The 22,557-nt window shown below is 39.8% G+C and overlaps 1 protein-coding gene across 1 annotated transcript in view; it reads left to right on the plus strand.

Annotated features, from left to right (window-relative positions):
• Window positions 1-365: 365 nt before the first annotated feature.
• tspan9a (tetraspanin 9a) overlaps window positions 366-22,557 on the plus strand; it is a 138,546-nt gene continuing 116,354 nt past the window's right edge. Inside the window, exons 1-2 of the mRNA XM_049724411.2 lie at window positions 366-581; window positions 17,959-18,017. The gene's annotated coding sequence lies outside the window, so the exon portion shown is untranslated. The remainder of the gene's footprint in view (window positions 582-17,958; window positions 18,018-22,557) is intronic.

Genomic DNA, 22,557 nt, shown 5'->3' on the forward strand with positions numbered 1-22,557 from the left:
GTGTCCAAATTATAGCTGGCCCTAATTTTGTAACTAAATTGTATTCATTGTAAAGTTAAATTCAAACAAAATCTAATCACGTTTAAAAATATGCATTTCATAAAACCAAGAAAATCCATCATTTGCATAACAAGGCCACGTACGCGTTACATTTTATTGTGTATTTCATAAAAAGTATTATTGAGGGTTGTATTTTTCATCCTACATATATCATGTCTATATTAATTCTATCAAAAAATGTCTATTTACATCTAAAAATATATATATATATCCGTCAGTTTTTCCCTTGCAGCAATAAAATCCCCCTCAGCGCCCGAGCACGCCTCTAGGAGTCAGTAAGAGATTAATGTTCCTCCACTTCATTTCCTGCTCGTCCAAGCGCTCAATGTAGAGCAACTTTCATCATCATCAGAGACGCACAGAGTGCATCCCGAAAGTAAAGAAGACACCCCAAACTGCCAGCCGTAAAAAGAAGTGTCATCCCAACAATAACTGGGACTGCCTGGATTAAGAGAAAGTTTGTGTTTGCGCTGCGAGGTTGAGCCGTCTGACAGGTTGTTGTGACTACTAACTTGTGGAAGGTGAGTGCAGACTGCTTTTTGGTTTAGAGTCGCACACAGTTTTGGCACTAATACTTTTTTTTTTTTTAATCGGTGAGCGTTTTATTTCTAATTTTTATAAGCTTTCCACCACGTATCAGGTTAAAAAAAAATATAAAAATAAATAACAGGCTGTCATGCTAAGGATTATGATGATTGCACTTTGCAACGCATACACACCGCTTTAAAATGAGAGCTGTCTAAGTAGGATGCAGTGAATTTCTATTCACTGCCCCCTGTGGTGTTTGTGATTTGACATCAATCACAGTGTTTAAATTTGAATGATTTCTGAACAAATAGTTGATCAATAGCAGTTACTTAATTTCCTCTGAGCTGGCTCCAGTGAGCGACAAGCTATTGTCAGATATTTTATGTCCCATTCAGTGATTTCTTTTCCAAAAACACATTTCTGTGGGGGAAAATTAACACTTTTTTTTAATTATTATTTTGAGTAGTTGTCCAGACAAACAATGCCTTATTCACAGAGAAATAATTAAATGACCTATTTTTCTGGGTTCTTCCAAGGACAGTGCACTATGTTAAAATAAAGCCAGTTTATTGTTGGATTACCCCTTTCCGCCCCGCACCTCAACAAATAAACAGTGATGAACAGTTGTGATTTCCTCATAAGCAATATATGCGTATTTTCTTGGCAGAGGTAGTCAGTATGCCTTTTCTTTGTGCATAGAAAGAGCTGCTGTTTACACTCTAGTAGGAATATAAAGGAATATATTAGAGAAAATGTGTATTCATCCATCCAGGAGAACATCTGTGATGTTAATTTTGGACCTGACAGAAGTCTTGGCTCACAAACATTATTGTTTGTTTGCATTCAACTTTGTGTCTGCAGTTTTAGAGATTTCGGGATTATGTTTTTATGACGGCGAAGGATTTTTTCAGAGTTGTACCAACTGAATTATGACACAGATGGTAAAATAAATAGTTGCCAAGAACTTGTGAGTTGAAATTTTTACATAATTTCTCATGTGTAAGCACAACAGAGTCTGTTGTGTCAGTGCAAGTATGTAGATTAGACAACACATTTGCAAGCAATTTGAATTTGTCGCTTAAATTAAAATCTACCTTGTCTTGATGCATACTATATAAAGCAAGGTCAGTGCTTTGGAAGGACACTACTTTATTTTGTGGTCACTGATCAAGAAATCTTACAAATGTGTAAATTGCTGAGCCCCTACCTCCATTTAGATATTAGCATCCTTCAGGACTTTGCAGATAGTATCATTAACTGGTGACAGTTGTCTGGCCTTGGTGACTTGGTGATTTTTTTTGTCTTATTATTACACAAAATAAGCACATTTAAATAATACTTTGTGTTTTCCTAAATGTACAAGATATATTTCCGCGTGTATCACTCCTGCATGTTGTTAGACTCTCAATTAATTTGTGCGTCTTTACTCCTCCCCTTCTGCTGTATCTTCATGGAGGAGAGAGACACGGTGTACGGCCACATTTTGAGTAGAGGATTTGTTTTATGCTGACTTTGTGCTGTTGGGCATCATTTTGCATTTGCCTTGTACTTGATGTGCAGCAATAATCACGGTCCAAGCCTGGAGATGCTTGCCCTCGGTTTCCTCAGAACAGTTTTGGTTTGTAAAATAAAACAGTAAAAGATCACTCGTATCAAACATGACCCACCATTACTAATTATGTGTACTGAACTACTTTGATTCCATAACAATTGTAAGTTTTGTTTGGAGAGAGTTTTTCCTGTGGGAAGCACAGGCTGATTCTCCGTAGCGGGAAACAAAAGCAGCAATGTGTTGCTGTCACACACTGGAGAGCTCGGCTCTGTGTTCTGGCCCTTCCTGAAAGTTCCCATTCTCTGGGATCCCGGTGCACCAACATCCGCACCGCTCATTCTGCAGGGCCTCACAATAGATGAGCTGTGCTGCTGTATCAACATTTACTCCTCACTTGTCCCCACCCAAAAGATTTAATCACATATTTGCGGGCCAATCAGTTACAGGAAGAGGCTGTTTGTGTATGCTGGTAGTGTTATGCTGTATGGCAGTTGCCTGCAATAACATTTACACAAAAGCAAGTGGTATTGTTGCAGTATTATTTGTTTCAAATAGGCTACATAGCCCACAAAAGGAAATAGTAGCTGCCTTGGTTGTGCATCACTCAATATATTGGGAAAGTAAATTAGGTAAATGCATCCATCCATTCTCTGGCATGCTGGAGCCCCTCCCAGCTATATTGTTTGATATATGCTTTCACTCTCATCTTTTGCTATGTGGTTTCCTTCTCTGCCTTTGTCTTATTCGTCCCTACCCCCCAACAGAATTATTTTACATACCACCATCCAATGCTGCCTAACGAGACTCTCCCATTCCACTACTTTACAGTCCGTAACCTCATTCAGATGACAAGATGTAATCCACTTGCATGCTTCTACCTTCGCTATTGTAGGCCACCGTGCGTTCTGGCTGCTTCTGGAAGAAAGTGTTCTCTCCCATTTCTGTGGTTACCTGAGAGGCAGTCCTTGGTGGCCTGGCAGCCATCTTGCCCCGAGTTAATGGCAAGCTGCTGCAGCAAGGGATGTTTTTGCTTGCGACATGAGAACATTCTGTCCCGGCTGTTATTTTGGTCTTTTGGCATCAAATTAAAGATTTTTGCAACTTATTTGACCCAAAAGTTTCAGTTAAAAACATTTTTCGTGTGTGGTTCAAGAATAATTATTTTGACATCTTAAGAAATCAACCACACTGGTTAGCACGCTCGCCTCACAACTCAATGGTGCAGAGTTCGGTTCAAATTGCCCGTAGATGTGATTGTGAGCATGAATTGTTGTGTGCCCTGCGATTGGCTGGTGATCAGTTCAGGGTGTACCATGCCTTCTGCCCAAAGACTGTTGGGATTAGCTCCAGCATCGATGCAAAGGTCAATCGGCCTACCATGCTCGAATGACTTGTTGGAATGTGGGCGGAAACTGGAGGAGACCAACACCGGCACGGGGAGCACATGCAAACTCCTCATATGAAGGCCAAATTGAACCCTGCACCTCTGAACTGTGACACCGACGTGCTAACCAAGTGTGCCTTTGCGCCCCCTGATTATGTCATGTTGAGCAAAATTTATTACAAAGGGTTTCTGTTGAAATGTCTCTCATCTCACAATATTTTGGCAATATTTGTAGTAGTTATAATAAGATGTTAGATCAACTTATGATCAACTAGTTGCTATGGGTCAAGGGTTGCTTATAAAATTTTCCCCAAGTAATATTGTCACGTTCATAATTTTTGGGATTAGTTTTTGTCTTTGTGTAATGCAGTAATTTTTTCCTTTCGGTGTCACCGTGAGATCGTTTGTCAATGCTGGATGTGTGTGGCGTGATCTTACACGTATGCAGAGGTGTAACTTTCAATTTAGAATAGGTGAATTTATCATCAAAACCACCCGAGTGTGAATGTGTGAGTACATGAATAATGTAGCCATTGTGAACCATCTTGGAGTGCAAAGAAAAGCACTATATAAATTTATTATTATCTTTACAAATAGGACTGTGCGATGTGGGCTAAATTTCACATCTCGTTATTTTTGCCAGCTATCTCACTAATGGTATGATAATTATACTACAACTAGTGAGCCATAAGACTGTGTGAATAAAAAATACTCCTTGTAGTGTGTGTGTGTGTATAGTTTGTTGCTTCACTGCGAACATACCCGTGGAGCCTGAAAATGCAACTTTGTTTTTCACTCAACAAAAGAGAAATGACAACCATTTGATCCATGGTTACCGGCCAGAATTATTATTAATGATTATAGCGGTGGCATGACCTCTCTTGCTTTTCAAGCATTTCCTTCATGCATATCACTGGGAGACCACATGGCGACAAAGAAGTCAAAACATTAATATAGCAATTTTGGGGGTTGTGGAAGCAGCAGTGGGTCTCCATATTTTGTCATATTTCATTTCAAGTAGGTGTTAAATTTTACTTCTGAAAAGCTTAACTTACAATTCCCATGCATGCTCTGCAAGTCTTCCTCAGCCTAATGCATGCAGGCTGCTTTTAAACACACACACACGCACACACACACGGATTATATATATATATATATATATATATATATATATATATATATATATATATATATATATATATATATATATATATATATATATAATATATAATATATATATATATATAATATATATATATATATATATATATATATATATATATATATATATATATATATATATATATATATATATATATATATATATATATGCAATATATGCAGTCAAAGTAAAAGATGATACATGACTAAAATAAATATAGAATACAAAGAGCCAACAGAAACAAATATTTAACACTACCACAAACAGAACAACTGAATTCTGGACCACGAGCATTACGGAAATGTCTGTATGAACCCATTCAAAGCCTACGTCGCAAAGACTTCATGGTGTTAGCTGGAGGCAAGAGAAGGGAAGCCAGCAGTAAACTACTTTCATGCAGAAAAACAAGTCTTCTTGTTGTGGTTTTGGTGCCAAAACCTAATTTAAATCAAATTATATCACCTCCTAGCCTCTCACAGTCATGCACTGCTAAATGTTGCCTGTTAAAACTGTTAAATTGCCAGCTAAAGTGCCATTTCTGTCACGTCTGTCTGTTTTCTATTTCCTCTGAAGTTCACGTATGGGGTACACCCTTCCACCGCCTTGCCGAAAGCGGCCACACTCGGCTAAAGTGGGCATCACTGCTGGAAGTCCGGTGCTCCGAATATTTTCAGCTGCTAATTTTAAATTTCGACAAGCTGACCTCCGGGAGTTATGTCACAATTATTTATCCGTAATTGAGGCACACAGGTCGGCTGTCGACATTTCCTGCCACGGCTGCAACTGAGCTTCTTCGATGCATTGCCGGCTGGTCTGTCAATGACAGTGATACATGAGCTTTTGTGTTTGACTTTATATTTGTTTATTTTGGTTTCCTGCTGGGTACGATTGGACAGTCATTTGAGAGTTCTTGGTCCTTTTACTGTGTATTGTTTAGAACCGATGTCTAGTACAAGTGTCCAGTTTTACATACATGGAGACTCATTCTGATTTCCCCTTTAATGTAAAGCTGTCGGACTAAAGGTTTCTGGTCGTGTATTTATTTACATGTCACGTAATCCATTCTGATCTGTCGTTTATTTGCAGACGCTGCCATTTTAAAGTGCGTTTCTGGCAACGCCACTATGCATTATGTCAAGACAAAGTATGCACAGATGTAGCTTGGGTGACTTTCGTCCTGATTGGCAAACGGAATACTGTATATATACCACCTTGTGAATCCAAATGAAATTCTATTCGGATTTTAACTTTTTTTTTTTTTTTATTGAGGCATTGATATGGAGCATTTTTATTCCGTTTGATCAGTGTGATTGATTCTATTTGCAATTCGTGGTTCCATGTACTATTGAGCATGATGAAAATTCATCAATATATTTTAGAATCTCAAATAAAATGCTGGAGGGGATTCACTGTGGCTACACAGACTTTTGATGGTACTATAGCATTCTCTAGCCCCGGTGTAGCGATATCCATGTCCAACAGTTAAGAGTGAACTCAACAATCCTTGCAGAGAAAGCAAAGGGATCAGAGCAATTCTTCATCTGCAAGATAGCTAAAGTGCGGTTTCAGTGGTAAATTGATGAATAAGTGTTGCTGTCCTGACTCATGAATCAGTTTTGTTCTCTGTGCAATTTACAACCTTGACACTGGAAGAAAAATTTCACAACAAACAAAACAAAACCGTAAAAAAAAAAAAAAACAGTAAAAGAGACCACTGCAGTATCCCTGGTAGCCACAGTGCCTGTGAATTAAAGGAAGGTCACATTTCTTATTCTGGCACCTGACCTGGCTGTAAGAGATTTGTCACAGATTATCTTCAAGTGTGTAAGATTAAAAAAAAAGTAATTTGTAACCAGCCTTGAACCTGCTGCTATGAACTGGTCCTAAGGAAGCCTCATTGGGCAGGCAGAGCTCGCGCTCCACCAGCGCCATGCCAACATGCTAGTCAAAAGCACCTTTGTGAAATGAGCCCTTGGCCTGAGTCCTCAAGTGAACTTTTGAAACGTGATCTTTCCTGTTTTACATTATTACGCTCTCTCTTAACGGTTTACATATGTTGTTTCAACATGGATAATTCTTTCCTCACCTTTTATATAAATGAGGGAAGAAGTCAAGATACCCCCACTTAGGAAAAAAAAAAAAAAAAAAAAAAAAGGCATTAGACTGGCTTTTTCCTCTAATGCAAAAGACGGAAGACCATTTACAAACAAATTAATTGCAATGATTAGAATGTATAGAAAATGTTAAATTCATTGTGGTATTTTTGTACATGAATTTGCTTTTAAGAGACGGGGCCTGGTGAGTGGCATGAAAAAATTGCAGGGAACTAAAAACAGATAACTTGACAAGACACAAAGGTTTGGATGGAGTTGATTGGTTAAGTCAAGTCAAGTTTATTTGTATAGCCCTAAATCACAAACAGTCTCAAAGGGCTTGACATAGCCAAAAATTGACAATTATTCTCAAAGCATCCCCTGATCTTAAGCTCCCAAAAGGGCAAGGAAAAACTCAAAAAAACCCTGCCAGGGGAAAATGAGAAACCTTGAGAAGGGACCACAGATGGAAGGATCCCCCTTTCAGGATCACCAGGTTGTAATGGATGCAGAGAGGGCACAAGTAATACATTATATGAAAATCAATGAAAAAATGGATGTCGGAGGTGCCCTCGATTGTCCTGGCAGTGTCTTCAAGGAGGTTGAGCTGCAGTTTCCTCATCTTGAATTGGTCCCCGAGAATCCAGCTAGCCGCTATCAGCTTTCGCGCCACCTAACCCCCTCCCCAGCCAGGGAGGGGGTGGGCAGAGAGAACAAAACAAACTCCGGCCGAATCGGCCACTACAAGTTAGTTAAAGGCCATCTCATAGAAATGTGTCTTTAAACGTGTCTTAAATGTTTCTACTGAGGTAGTAGTTCTAATATCCATTGGTAGGGCATTCCAAAGCTCTGGAGCCCGAATAGAGAAAGCTCTAGAACCTGCAGACATTTTCTTGGCCCTCAGTGTAACTAAAAGACTAGCGTTTTGCGAACGAAGGTTACGAGACGGAACATAAGGAACGACTAGGTCCACGAGATATGAAGGCGCAAAGCCATGCAGTGATTTATAGATTTGGTTGACACAACGGGACCAGGTTGACTAGCATAGGTGGAGATAAAAGCCCTAACAAGAAAGACAGGACAAAAAAAACAACATTACAACAAATAAACCTAAACATAATACAGCCAAAACACAAATCATGACAGTTGCAGGTAATCTGGTAGTTGCTATTATGAATAAATTATATGCGGCAACGAGCTATGCAGCTGCAGTGCATCATTTTGATGGTGAGATCATTTCATCACAATAGTTCATATATAAAATATTTCAAATGTGCAGCATTTTGTGCCAATTTGTGGTTGGAGCTCCCACACTTGAAAACGTCAAAGAATCTCCCTTTATCACCAAATGTGCATGTGTGTAAGTGTGCGTGTGCATGCGTGCATGTGTTTCTTTTTACAGAGGCGCCTCTTCTCATGGAACACATGCCTTTTCCCTTTTTGTATGCATATGTTTTTCATTTAGATTAAAAGATGAGGACTTCAACAGTGTGAGGAAATGTGTGATGACTGATGTGTTTTCTTACCTTAGCAGGGTTGCCAGAATGCCTCCGGATGCAAATACTCATTTCCTACGATTGTTCATCTAACCTTTTAAAAATCTAAACTGTTATTTTAATATGAATATTTGAAAATGTGGTATTTCCAGCCTGTCATTAGTCATGCTGTTTTCACATCAAGCGCCAATAGAGAATGAATAATTGATGCCAGACATCAGTTCCATCCCTTTATTTATTTCAGTCACATGGCTTTGTCAGGTGTTTTGCTTAGGAGCCCATTGACTGCGCTCAAGAATAATCAGTCAGAAGAATCAATATTTTAGTTTCATAGCATTATTTAGACCTTTGACAACTCCAAGCCAAATCCTCCCGTAATAAGATGCGGGACTAAAAAAAACTAACTAAAATACTAAAAAAACTAGAATGTTCGCAACTGTTCTCATTATGATGGACAGAACTGACATTTCATGTTGACACCATTATAAACCATAACATCATTACAATCATACTGTTAATTAGTTTTACCATATTAATATACAGGAAAAATTTATTGTGATCACAGGTGTTCCTGACTGACTAGCGTGTCCAAGCATTAAACGTTTTTTACAGAGTTGTTTATTTCCATAGGTGCCCTATATAGAAAGAGATGTCTTTCATGCCTCGAGATGCACTCGAGATGTTAAATGTGGCATTTTCATTCGAGGGCAATGACCCATATTATTGTCTTGGACAACAGGCGCTGTCTTTCATTGTCACGAAATGAGATTCTTCAGCCAAGCAAGGACACCGCAGCTCCTACACCAAATTTCATACCACACAAGTTGCAGTGTCATGTGAAAGAGAGGGACATTGGCTATTTCTAGCCTTGTACACTTTTTTGAGTGTTTTTTTTTTAAATATAGTATACATTTTATCTAGCTATCGATCGATATGACTGACCTCTCTCTGACCGCTCAGCCAAATGCTACTTCTGCTACCAGATACAACAAATCTGAATGGAAAGTTACAATATTTTTTTCACTCACTCGCTCGCTCGCTCGCTCACTCACTCACTCACTCACTCACTCGCTCGCTCGCTCGCTCGCTCGCTCGCTCGCTCGCTCACTCACTCACTCACTCACTCACTCACTCACTCACTCACTCACTCACTCACTCACTCACTCACTCACTCACTCACTCACTCACTCACTCACTCACTCACTCACTCACTCACTCACTCACTCACACGCTCTCACAATCTCTGTTTCGTACTCTCTCGTGCGCTCAAGCTCTCTCTCATACTCTTTCGTATTCTCACTGACATTTACCTTTGGCTCGTTTTTGTGTTAGCCCATCTGGCTGTGCTCAAACACACCGAATATGGAACTATGATTTGAGCGATTGAATCCAATTTTGAACATGACAATCTGCACTAAAGTCAGGACTACGCCGCTCAACTAAAAAGTGAACAAGGCATCATATGAAAGCTGAGACAGCCACTGCCTCTCTCTCTCTCATCATCTTAGGTACATTTTTAACTGTAAGTGACTTCTGGTGAATGTTTTCCAGAAAGCCGGCAGCAAAGTAATGAAGGTTACCATCGTGAACACATTACACCGTCAAAAAATCAAATCTTTGCCAGAAAGCATACGGATGATCCACAAGAGGATTGAAAGAATATAAGATGAAAATGTCAGTGAAACCAAATTTTTCTAACAGTGAAGTAAAAGAAATTGTGCAGATTTTTCAAAGATTTAAGGAAATAGGAAGGAAGGAAATTCCGGCCCACTGTTTGCCTTTGGTTCAAGTGATTTATGCATGCCACTTGTCCCTGATCCTTTCTTTGCCATGGCTCCACACACCAACTGACTGTTTACAACCTGAATATTGGAATTATTCAGGTTTTTAAATGCACGCAAAAGCCCGTATATACGCTTCTTGTTTGGGTTTTTAATATTCTGAATAAGACTACCAGGTTACCTCTTTTGTAACCTAAATATTTAAGCGTGTATATGCTTTCAAATTATAGGTGAGTTAGCGGTATTGTTCGTGTTCTCCGCTGGCTCTTGCTCTATCGGCAGGAAATCTTGGTCTCTCCATTCAGGCGTGTAAACGGGTTATTCAGAATGTTTCACAAACCGAAATCTTTACCTTAACCCGGATATGGACTGCATTAAACGTAGTGACTGAGTGGCGGTTACTGGACACTCATTTTGTGTAATGCGTGCATTCTCGCACTCTTCGAGATCCCCTTTGACAAATGAAATGGAACCAGACGGTGAATGTCAGCTCAGCTCAGTGCCTTGGGCTCAAGATGAAAACCATAATACTGGTGCTGCACTAAACTCAGTGTGAAAGTGAGGACACCATGCATTGTTGAGAGATGACTTTTTTATTCAGGACAGAAGAAAGTGTGACTGGTATTCATCTTTATTTGAGCTGAGTTATACGTTTGCTCTTTTCCGTTTAGGGCATGTGCAAGTTTTCTATTAAATCTTTATGGCAAAGGAAGAGGATTGCTGCATTATTTAGGGAATAAAGCACTGATGCAGCTATCAGCATTTAATCACAATCAAGACTGACTGCCAGCCTTCATAAAATTGGGCCTTTGGCTAGCAGCCCTATCTAATTGTTTATCATATCAGGGCCACTTGATATCCAATCTTGCTGTGAAGGGCTTACATGGTATTTAGCGCTCATCCTCTCTCATCAGGTAATGCGTTAAATGTATTCACAAAATTTGTGAATAATCAGTATTCCATAGTGAAAACAATTTCACCTGGGGTCCTAATAATGGCCATAATGTGAAATTGAGTGTAAAAAAAAATCAACTGTAGGTTGAGTAGACTCATTTGCGGTTTCCGTTTAGGATTTAGTGATGGTAGAATGTTTCTGCAATCTGCACTCAGTAGCTGCACTCATTTTTTTTCTGATGAGAGGATGTGGTAATTAGTTTAATCTGAAACGCCATACCAGATTTGTTAACGCGACACCCAACCTTGCTCTTGTTCAAGTCTGCCATGATTCCACCTGAGTTGTCTGCACCACCATCCAATTTCAATCCCACATATCGCATTTAAAGTTACAGCAGGGAAGCTGGAGTTGCTTCCAGCTGACTCCATTGTTGACTTGTCTTCAGTCAATTACGGAACAGTGTGAATGGGACTTTGCGGTAATTGATCCCATAGCACTACACCACAAATGGCAAATATCCAGTACGATGGTAGAAACAACTGAAACTATAATGCACTAGCACCGTGCGTAGTGTCGTGCTATGGTTCAGCTTTGTAAGTTACTGCAGACCTAATTGCTGACGTGTCTGTGCAAAGCTTGTCCATGCTGACCTAGTGAAGGAAAGGGCCGGATAAAGGTTCTCTTCTTATGGGTCTGTATGGATTTTTGGTGCTATACTGTAACAACAAACTACCGTATTTGCCGGTGTACAGGTCGACTCGGTGTATAAGTCGACCCCCTAAAATTCGACGGAAATTTACGATTTTATGATATATCCTTTGTATAAGTCGAGCTCAATTGTTGCATTATATTAAACTTCAAAATTCAATATGCGAAATTTATTGACGAAATGTGTTCAAATTCCGGGAGGCCGTGCGGATGCGGCTGTTTATAAGCACCGCGGAGGAGATCGCGGCCGGCGAGCTCGCGCACGCCGCCCGGCACCAACGGGAGGTCGGAAATAGCTCCAAGCCGAGCGGATCGGCACTTTATAAGCACCGCGGAGGAGATCGCGGCCGGCGAGCTCGCGCACGCCGCCCGGCACCAACGGGAGGTCGGAAATAGCTCCAAGCCGAGCGGATCGGCACTTTATAAGCACCGCGCAGGAGATCGCGGCCGGCGAGCTCGCGCACGCCGCCCGGCACCAACGGGAGGTCGGAAATAGCTCCAAGCCGAGCGGATCGGCACTTTATAAGCACCGCGCAGGAGATCGCGGCCGGCGAGCTCGCGCACGCCGCCCGGCACCAACGGGAGGTCGGAAATAGCTCCAAGCCGAGCGGATCGGCACTTTATAAGCACCGCGGAGGAGATCGCGGCCGGCGAGCTCGCGCACGCCGCCCGGCACCAACGGGAGGTCGGAAATAGCTCCAAGCCGAGCGGATCGGCACTTTATAAGCACCGCGCAGGAGATCGCGGCGCCTCATTGGACTTCCAGCGGGCCGCGCACTCGCGCACGCCGCACGGTTCAAATTTTCTAAGTGCAACGCACAATGAGATGCATGAGAAACGGCCTTGGTTACCATCACATTTGAAGCGATGAATACGAAGTTAAATTTTATGACTCGGTGTATAAGTCGAGGTCCATTTTTTTCGGTCGATTTTGGATCGAAAAAGGTCGACCAATACACCGGCAAATACGGTAATGGCCTTATTGAAGTGCGCCAGAGACACCTTTTACTGTAGTTTCTGGACTATGAGCTGCTACTTTTTGCACAAGCTTTGAACAATGCAGCTTATAGACCAATGTGGCTTATTTACGAACAAAACAGGATTTTTCCCCAATTTTGGCTGATGCAGCTTATCTTCAGGTGCGGCTTTTAGTCAGGAAAATTACACAAATTAAAATTTAATCTTTTTTTTCTTTTTAATATTAGCTGGATTTTGTTGTCATAGCTGAGCAGCTATTTTTATCAGAACTACCTTTGCTGTAGGCAGTGGCTGCTGTGGAGCTTGAATGCCTGGTGTGGGGTACGTGCTGGCTGTGTCTGTTGATTCTTTTGGGCCTTCTCAAACCGTGCTCCAGCGGCTAGGTGCCATGGCAGTTTCCTTTGCTTCTGTGTCCTCACTTAGGGTTGAGGTCCTGTGAGCATCTTGCTCCACCGGCGAAAGGTTGTATATATATGATCTTACATACATATATGATCTTAGCCCAGTAGATCTACAAGCACTGTGACCCGCTCTTCCATATTGCTTGGGCTTAGATTTATGATTTGCAGCTTCAGCTGCGGACTCCTGCGTATAACAGTGGAACGGGTTGCATGTAGTACAAATCAGTTCATGGCTCAAATTATTGCCTTTACGGTTATGCCTGTCTTTGTCTTGGCTTGTTTGTATCATATACTGTTTGGTGTATGATATGAGTGAGATAGGTTCTGTTTTAACTTTGAGTTTCAGAGAGAGCAGGAATCGGTCATCATAGTCACATGTACAGAAATAAAACTTATAAAATATTTTGTAAGAGATAAGATTTCTCTCAAATAGTTTGGAGAGGTTTGCAAGCTGCTTAGATTTTTGGCGGGTGTACCTGCCTGCCTTGATTTAAGTGGACTGTAATGGATGTGACAGTAAATTGGGTTTAGTCACATTCTAACTCCTTTCTCATGTCCAAACCAAATTTCTATACTGCTACTTACACGGTTATGTAAGTACAATAATCTGTTTGCTGTGTCATTTTAGAACAATGCTCTCCGTATATTAAAGTTAAGATAGAGGTATATCAAAATTGTACTCCAAGTTTGCATCACCGTGTTTACCTGCTGACGTGTAGATGAAAGAAAGGACCATGAATAGCAGTTTTAAATGCCTAATAAAAATAAAAGAAAAACAAGGTTGAATAAATACAATTATTCTCAGTAGTTTTCTCTTATGCACCTTCAAAAAATACCAGGAAAGCTTTGGCATCTTCCTCTCCAACACTAATATGTTTTGAACGCATCACAACATTCATCCGCCTTCACATAGGTCATCCTTCAGCTCTCTTGCATGACGGCTCCATCTAAATCACCCTTCAACCAGTTTGCTTGTTATCTCTCCTCTGGATGTGTCCAAACCATCTAAATATGCTCTTTTGAAACTTTGAAAATTTTATCGTATGGGGGCGAGGGCACCTCAATTGCCCTCCACCTCGTAGCAACCATTACCTGTGTCCAACTTCTTCAACGTGTGTTCATTTTCCTCTAAGGACAAACATATTCACACAAATCAAACTCACACCAGGTTAGTTAGATTTCAGCCGATTATATTAAGTTTGCGTTCAGGAAATGGTTTACAAGTCAGCGCTGGGCTTTTCTCTCTGACAATGCCCCAATGGATCAGGATAAAAAGCAGTTAAAGAAGTTCTTCAGAGTGCTTGTATTAAGTCGAGCGGCGTCGCCCACGAAGGTGGGGGGGCAATCTGTCTTCCATAGCCCTTCCTTGACATCTCATCTCGTCCTTGGCGGCCCTCGTGGTTGTACTTTCACCTTGTTCTTCTCCCTGCTCCTTGGTTTGTTCTCCAGATGGCACCGGTCCTTGCAAATATCCATCCATCCATCCATTTTCTGAACCGCTTAGTCCCCAAGGGGGTCGCGGGCGTGCTGGAGCCTATCCCAGCCGTCATCGGGCAGTAGGCGGGGGACACCCTGAACTGGTTGCCAGCCAATCGCAGGGCACACAGAGACAGACAACCAATCGCACTCACACTCACACCTAGGGACAATTTGGAGTCTTCAATTGGCCTACCAAGCATGTTTTTGGAATGTGGGAGGAAACCGGAGTGCCCGGAGAAAACCCACGCGGGCCCGGGGAGAACATGCAAACTCCACACAGGGAGGGCCGGAGGTGGAATCGAACCCGCACCCTCCTAACTGTGAGGCGGACGTGCTACCCAGTGCACCACCGAGCCGCCCCCTCCTTGCAAATATGATACTCACAAACTTTCCCCATTGATTCTTCCCAACATCAGGTCTTTTTATCTTTTTGTGCCAATTCTGGCGGACTATTATGTTTTGTTGCTAATGTTCTTGCTATCCTTCCATGCCAAAGTTAACTTTCTCATATTCTACACATACTTATTTAGTTTCTCTATCCAACTTCAAAATGCCATCCAACATTCTTTGTTAATTGTAAAAAAACATCAGGGAGTACAAACAAATATCAAGCTGTTCAAGAAAACATCTGGCAGTAGTAATAATTTTAAAACACAGTTTATTGTGAGTCACAAGGATCCGTGAAGAAATATTCCCTTCACATGGCCTGAAGAGAAAGATGATACAGATGCTCATAGTGCCTGCACTTGCAATGATTGATCACCCGCAACAATGTGTTAATGTCCATGCAACAAGAATCTCATTGTTATTTATGGTGTGTTTAAAGTGAAATGTTACCCAACTCGGAAAAGAGCTCAGTGCTCACTGCTTCTGAGTGTAAGTGCCTCATTTTCTCCTTTTGGCCAATGTAAGGGGCAAGTAGTTGGATGAAAGAACTGATTGATAGATGCAGTTGACCACAGGTGACCACCCTGTTTATCTATACAAGTTTGACATTTTCCCTACGCGTGAAAGTCAGTGTAGAGGACAAACATAAATAGAGGCATGACAAAATAGTCATTTGAACAAAAGCTTTGTCTTCTGCTATCTATTTTGATGTTGCATGAGTATTTTTCAATCTCTGTGTTGCCAAAAATGATGCGATGCAGGAAAACAAAAATGATAGAGACATAACACCTCACACATATTTGTAAAAGCTTCAGGCAAATGTGGAAGGAATCTTGGCTCATAAGACTATTTAATCCCGATTCTGTCATAATTCACATACTATATGGTTGACTGGGAAAAATAAAAAAAAATACAACTGGATTCCATTCTTTGTAGATTTGTTGCTGGTCTTTCTCAAGGTGATACTTGAATCCTAACATCATTAGTCATGCACACGGGAGGCACTCGCTCATGGAAGGATTTAAGCAGATGCTGATAATTCATTGGATGATAAAGAGAGATGCTAACCAAATAGCGGGTAAAAGGAGGAGCATGCAGGGTGTCACATTACTTCCAACAAAATCTTTTGCGACCACAAAATAATAAAAAAAACACACTAAACAGTCTGCTATAGATTGGAAAGGAAATTAATATAGAAAAGAGAAGCTGGTCTATTTTGTGAAGGTTGTAAGACATTTGTTTTAGTACGACTATATACTACATCCATTTATCTATGTTAAGAACCTTTCAAAGGTAAGGCAAATTCATATGATGGATCTGTCAAAATTGTCCCTGTTCTTGGTTTACAACTGCAATCAAATTTTCAGTGTAATAGTTCCAAATACAGCCATAGAGAAAACATGAGACAGCCCTTCTTTCTTCAATTTACTTTTCATTTTAAATGGCAACTAAGGGTACATTTGTTTGGACCATTATTAATAACAACAAATATTGCTCATTGGAGTTTAATTCAAGCACTGATCAAGACACTTTCCAAAGGTTTTCTCGAGAATTAAAATAACTTTCAAACTTCTTACATCAATAGCTGTGACAGTGTACAGCCCAAAACAATGCTTTTAGGCATTCCATGTTTCCTTTTGTGTCACTTAGTCACTTGATATACTTTTAGTGGCACCAGACATTCAATTATCAAGATTTTAACATGGCTGACTCATATTTTCTTTTCCATTTCTGTACTTGAAGATCAAAAAAAAAAAAGGAAAATGCTTTTCTTGTATCCGTGGCTAAGTCTAAGAGAAGATGCGTTTTCTTTGGATGCTCTTATCTTTGCTCGACAGATTCTCATTTTATACAGAAATTGAAAAGTAAAATATTGAAGAGGTAAAACCTAAAAGAGTCTAGCCCTCCGGGTGTAGAGGAAAGGAAAAAAAGGAAAGGCAAATGGGGAAGAGACAGTACTAAAAACACACAGAAATAATTTCTCATGCTTCTGGCTTCATCAAAGAGCGGTCATCATATTTCTATCTGTTTTTTTCCAGAGTCAGAGTTAATACTTTAGTACGCATTTGTTTCATGTAGGTCTGGTGTGTCCTTTCACATTGCCCATATGTCTGTTGTTAAGTATGAGCTCATAGACCGTGGTTTTGGTCTCATGTAGATTGTTAACTTGCTTCAATTGAACCCTTTCGTGAGCACTTGTTAAAATACTTCTTAATTTTCATTTGTTGTAGTTAACATATACTATGTATAATTAAAATGATAATGATGATACTGCTACGACGACGACTACAACTACTACAACTACTACAACAATAACAACAACTACTACTATTACTAGAAATACATGCATACTCGTATAGTATATTTAGGTAATGTTTAAAGTTTTTCAAATATATGTGGTAAAACTTGAAGCTTTGCACTATGGTGATTTCACTGTAATACATATGTAATGACGTATGCTTACCCAAATAAGGAGCCAGGAATTTAATTCAGTGTGGTAATTGTAACCATGAAATACTGGGGGCGGCATAAAACATGTTTGCAAATTTACTTTCCACCGAAACAAAACCAAATGTTTAAACAGACCAATATACACATAATTCATGTTTTAACGGAACACAGCAATAGGAAACCACACAGTAATGACTTTTTATCGCTCGGAAGATTTTTCAGGTATTTACAATGTTCTGGATCTGCAATTGCTTCAAAAGCTGTAGTAAGCCAATAATATCCATGTTAGTATTCTGCTCTACTCATAGTCACCAAATTTGTGTGACAGACTAATTTTGTCTTACCTAATAGTTGAGTTTGAGATGTACGGACAGCAGGCAAACATATGTTGAGTAGCAGTACATCTGTGTATATGTCCAGTGGCATATTAAAGTTTTCATGACTTGCTTTCATTTTGGTTTTCTTACTCCAATGCTGTCATTTCCATTCCATCTACTTTAAGAAGTGTATGACATCATTGTTCTGTAACCCTTTTTTGAATTAGCGGTAGAGTTAAAATGAGGAACTGGTCTTAGAATCTGTTTTTCTTCCTCTATTTGACAGGCCATCCCAGGCGAGCCCGGTGGAATCATTCCCCTTGTTTCCAACCGCGTCCTGAGCAGGTGAGGAATGACGCTAGCTTCCACTGTGCCTTTTCAACCCATTAATGCAACGATGGCTCCCGATTCTTGTTTTGCTACTTAAAATGTTGAAAATAATCAGTTTGAAGATGCAAAGTAACTTTGGGGGGGAATGAATACAGTTGAAAACATAGAGTTTTTGACATATTCAATTAACCACCACCCGATATAAGGCGTAGGCCACCGCAGCCCTAAATTAACAGCAATGGTAAGTACCCACATCTTTTTTTGTTATGTTTAAAATTATCTTTAATATTTAATAAACTGTTTGAATATATTTTCATGCTAAAAAGATATTATTTTTCTTAGAATCTATGATATGATATAGATATAGATAAAGAGAAAGATATAAAATTAAAGAAATTTACTTGCATTCACAAACAGAAAAAACACATGGTTTGATGTTTTGCTTCATTTCACATTTTGACAGAAAAATGAAATGAAGCAAAACATCGAACCACATGTTTTTTCAACTTTTTCTACCAGCTGAAATTTGGGTAGAAAAAGTTGAATTCAGTATGAAATTTCTCATTCCTGCTCAAAACTGTACCCGATGTTGATACATGACCTCTTCTCGAGTTTATGACAAGTGGTCTAATAACTGAGTTAAACAAATATGAAACTTCCAAAAATAATACAAACACAATATAATGTTTTACTGTGGTTGTGGATGTTTCCATGTTGCTCTTCAGTGTTTTATATTTAACAAACTTTGGAAGTATATTCTTGAAACCCAAAGAGGGCTGAGTTTATTTTTTTGGAACTGTCTCCTTACTCAAGAACTTACTTAACTTGTGCATAAACACTCCTGTCCTGTAGATTTTCTGTTCAGGCATTTTTTGGAGCCGTAGTACAATTGAAAGTCTCTAGTTTATGTATTGTAATTAATTACGGTTATCAAATGCCTTTTTTCACACATTGCAGGGTAAGTAAAAATGAAAAAAAATCCAGTGTCGAAGTCAAGAGTAGTTAGAGAAAAGTTTCAGTACTGGCCCTTAATATATATATATTTCTTTGAAACTGTCAACAACCAAAGTTGCACACAATTCATATTTCAGCACCATTGATTGATATGGTATGCATGTGTAAGAATGCTGCAAATCATACATCCTGGACAGCAGCCCGCCCTCTCTACATGAAACCTTGTAAACATTATATTGGACAGATGTGGGGTCTTTTACCAAATCGTCATGACATTAAATCACCAGCAAATAATAATTGTTTTTTTGGGCATGTGACTACACCCGCCGTTCAATGTAATCAATTCAGAGAAGCAAAACAAAACAATATGATCCTCCTATCCATTTTACCCTTGCGGTTATCCTCCTGCAGGTGAGCAGGAGTATATCTTAGCTGATTTTGGGCGAGCGGTGGAGTAGGCTAATACAATTATAATTAGCAGCAACATGACTACAGATACTGTAATAACAAAGATGTTCTTATTAGTTTCAGTCAATGGCAGCCCACTGAGATGGATAAAAAATTATGAATTTTGCTGCTTAGCACATATTCCCCAAATGTAATATTAATCAGAATGCCATTTTTAGACTAGCAGGAGTACATACAACATATTGTAAAGAACATTTTGGGGATGACTTCCCCTTTAAAGTCAAAACTCGTGACATGAGTTGTAGTCTGCTCCCTCCATTATGCATTATTATCACTTAGTTCTATTGTGCAAATGATTAATAGTAATGTAACCAAAGTATTGCAAACATGAATACACTGCAACCACAACAATAACCAAATTGTTAAATTAATTCCGCTCTGACTGGCGGACAACATTAGTGGCCTTATGGGAGCAGAATTTTTTATATACCACTTGTATTCATGTTACTTGGTCTTAAGTCAGCTTAGTGATATATTCTTTATTTTAAGACTGTTACTGAGATTTTAGAAGATTTTGTAGTTCACAATGAGTTGGGCCAAAATTCCAGCAGAGAACATGCTTTGTAAGCATAGCAACAGTAAAGGGAGTGACGATATTCTTCGAATGCATAAATACAGTTTCAATAATATTTGTGGCTATGACACAGTTTGAGGCCATTTTGGATGTTCCAGTTTGAGACGATAGTAAAATGAGGAGTGTGACGCCAATTAGTACACTGAGGATGAAGGGGGCAGGACGGGACGGGACCTGAAAAAAAAGTCACAGTATTTCACAGGCCCAATTTATGTTCTTGAGTGAAAAAACATCAAAGCTTGGCTTCATTGCTCCTCGTCGCCACAGATCTCCCCTGCCTCTGTGTTTGATGGCTGTGTCAGCACACCACAAAACAACATCCTTTGTTTGGTGGGGCCAAATGGGTTCACTGAAGACCCTGGCCTTTAAAAAGCTAAGGACACGGCATCGTGATGTGCTCAGCCCCCCCACCAAACACACACACACACACGCGGGCGTACACACACACATGCACCCCCCACATACATACATACATACATACATACATACATACATACATACATACATACATACATACATACATACATACATACATACATACATACATACATACATAGTACATACACAAGTTTTATTTGGTCTCTATATAAATACTTTGAAACTCACATAATCAAGTATTATATAACTCCTTGTAGATTACCATTGTATACATGATTTAATTTGGCATCGTGTGACACTTGTCTGACAAAAGTGCTCAGAGGTTATGGTTTGGTCTTAGTATTTCACGGGCATTGTAATTTAAACAGCAAACGTTCTGAACTTAACCTTGCCTTGTATGCCACCTAGTGACATTTGAGAGACACCGCATGGGGGGGAAATAGCATACTGCATACTTTGAGGGTTGAGCATGTCATGTGTATTAGTTATGTCAAACATCCAGGCATATTGCTGGTGCTGTATATATTATTAAGATCCAACTGTCTGTCTGTCTTCTTTCTTTTTGAATAACTGGTTGAAGACTTCAGCTCGTCTCCTTTATGAATGTGGTGTTTTATTCACGCTTATCCCTGCAGGAATACTCATGGTGTGCTTTCTTTGCTTTCCAGTGCTTTTCGCTCTGTGATGACTTCAACCTGTTTATGTCATTTGCATAAGCCGACTTCACAAATCTGTGCTTGCCCCTGCGTCTTGCACAGTGAGTTGCCTTTTCAAAAGGGATAGTGAATGACTACATTTATGCTCCCAGTCTATTTCAGGCTCAACGATGACAATTCTCATGTATGCTAATCAGAAAACCTTGTCCAAATGCTGTCAGTCAGCCACGTGACGTGATCTGACCTAATGTAGCAGCGATTCGTCAACCCTGTCTCCTGGTCTCTTCCCACAGCGGGAGCAATTCTTTAACGCTCTGTATCGATCCACATTTGGCCAAGGCTCTTCTTTACCCACCCTCTGTGTAATGATCATGATCGGTCTCAGTCCTCAGCCCGGCTGCTAATGAGCTCTGCACTTTGGGGTCAGAATTAACATGGAAGTGTTAAAAGAGGAAGTGCAAGACTGGCTTGGTCGTCGAACACTCTTGGCATTAGGAGGACGGAATATGGAATGCTTGGGCAGGAAGTGTGGTGACAGCCGCAGATGCTTTGTGGTCAAACTTCACATGACTATCTGTACACAGGGAAGTATGAGGGTAATTTTATCCCACCATGATGCATGTGAATGCTTGTGCATGGGACAAATTTAGCAATGGCCTCAGATAGGCCGATCCATACAACAAACACCACGAGTTGACTAAATTATTGAGACGCATTAGCTATTATGCTTGAAAATAAAAGTAAAGAATGACTTTAATTAGATTTTACTAAATTATTTCAAATATATTTTTGAAACCTGAGCTTATGACACATGACATATGACACATTTTGCATACATTTGGAACACATTTCTGATGTTTGTTATAGAAAAACAGTTTAATTTGCACCTCTAGGCATTTTAGAGCTTTCAGGTAACCATAGAAGCATGTTTTTACAATTTGGGGGGGAAGCCCAATTACCTCAAGAAAACCTGTACAAGCACAGGGAGAACATGGAAACAGACATCAGTCAAGATTTGAGCCCACAACCTCTCAAGTGTGACCTAGAGCTGCTAATCATGATTTTATTATGCTGCTTCAGTTGATTCAGGATCAAAACTGTTATTTTTCTTTTCGTTCTTGTCAATAAAATATTGTGAAGTCATTTAATTGGAAAATATTCATCATAAAAGTAGAAAGCTCACATTTGAATTACCGTAATTTCCGGACTATAAACCGCGACTTTTTTCAAAATTTTGAACCCTGCGGCTTATAGTCAGGTGCGGCTTATATAAGATTTTTTTTCATAATTTTTGTGATGACTTGATCACTTTTATACACTCGTAAAAAGGCTGTGGACCACTGTTGTGCGGTATCTTGAAGAAAAAACAACAAAAATACTATTTTGAAACACTACTATGGCTGCTGCTTATTCTGGCTGTGTTGCTTGTGACTATTATGAGCTTTAGTAGGAATGCACGCTAGGTGACCTGCGTTAAAGGGCTCTAAACCCTTTCTCTTACTCTGCCATGTGACTCAGAGATTAC

This window comes from Syngnathus scovelli, chromosome 6 (genome assembly GCF_024217435.2).
Source record: "Syngnathus scovelli strain Florida chromosome 6, RoL_Ssco_1.2, whole genome shotgun sequence".
NCBI classification, from domain to species: domain Eukaryota; kingdom Metazoa; phylum Chordata; class Actinopteri; order Syngnathiformes; family Syngnathidae; genus Syngnathus; species Syngnathus scovelli.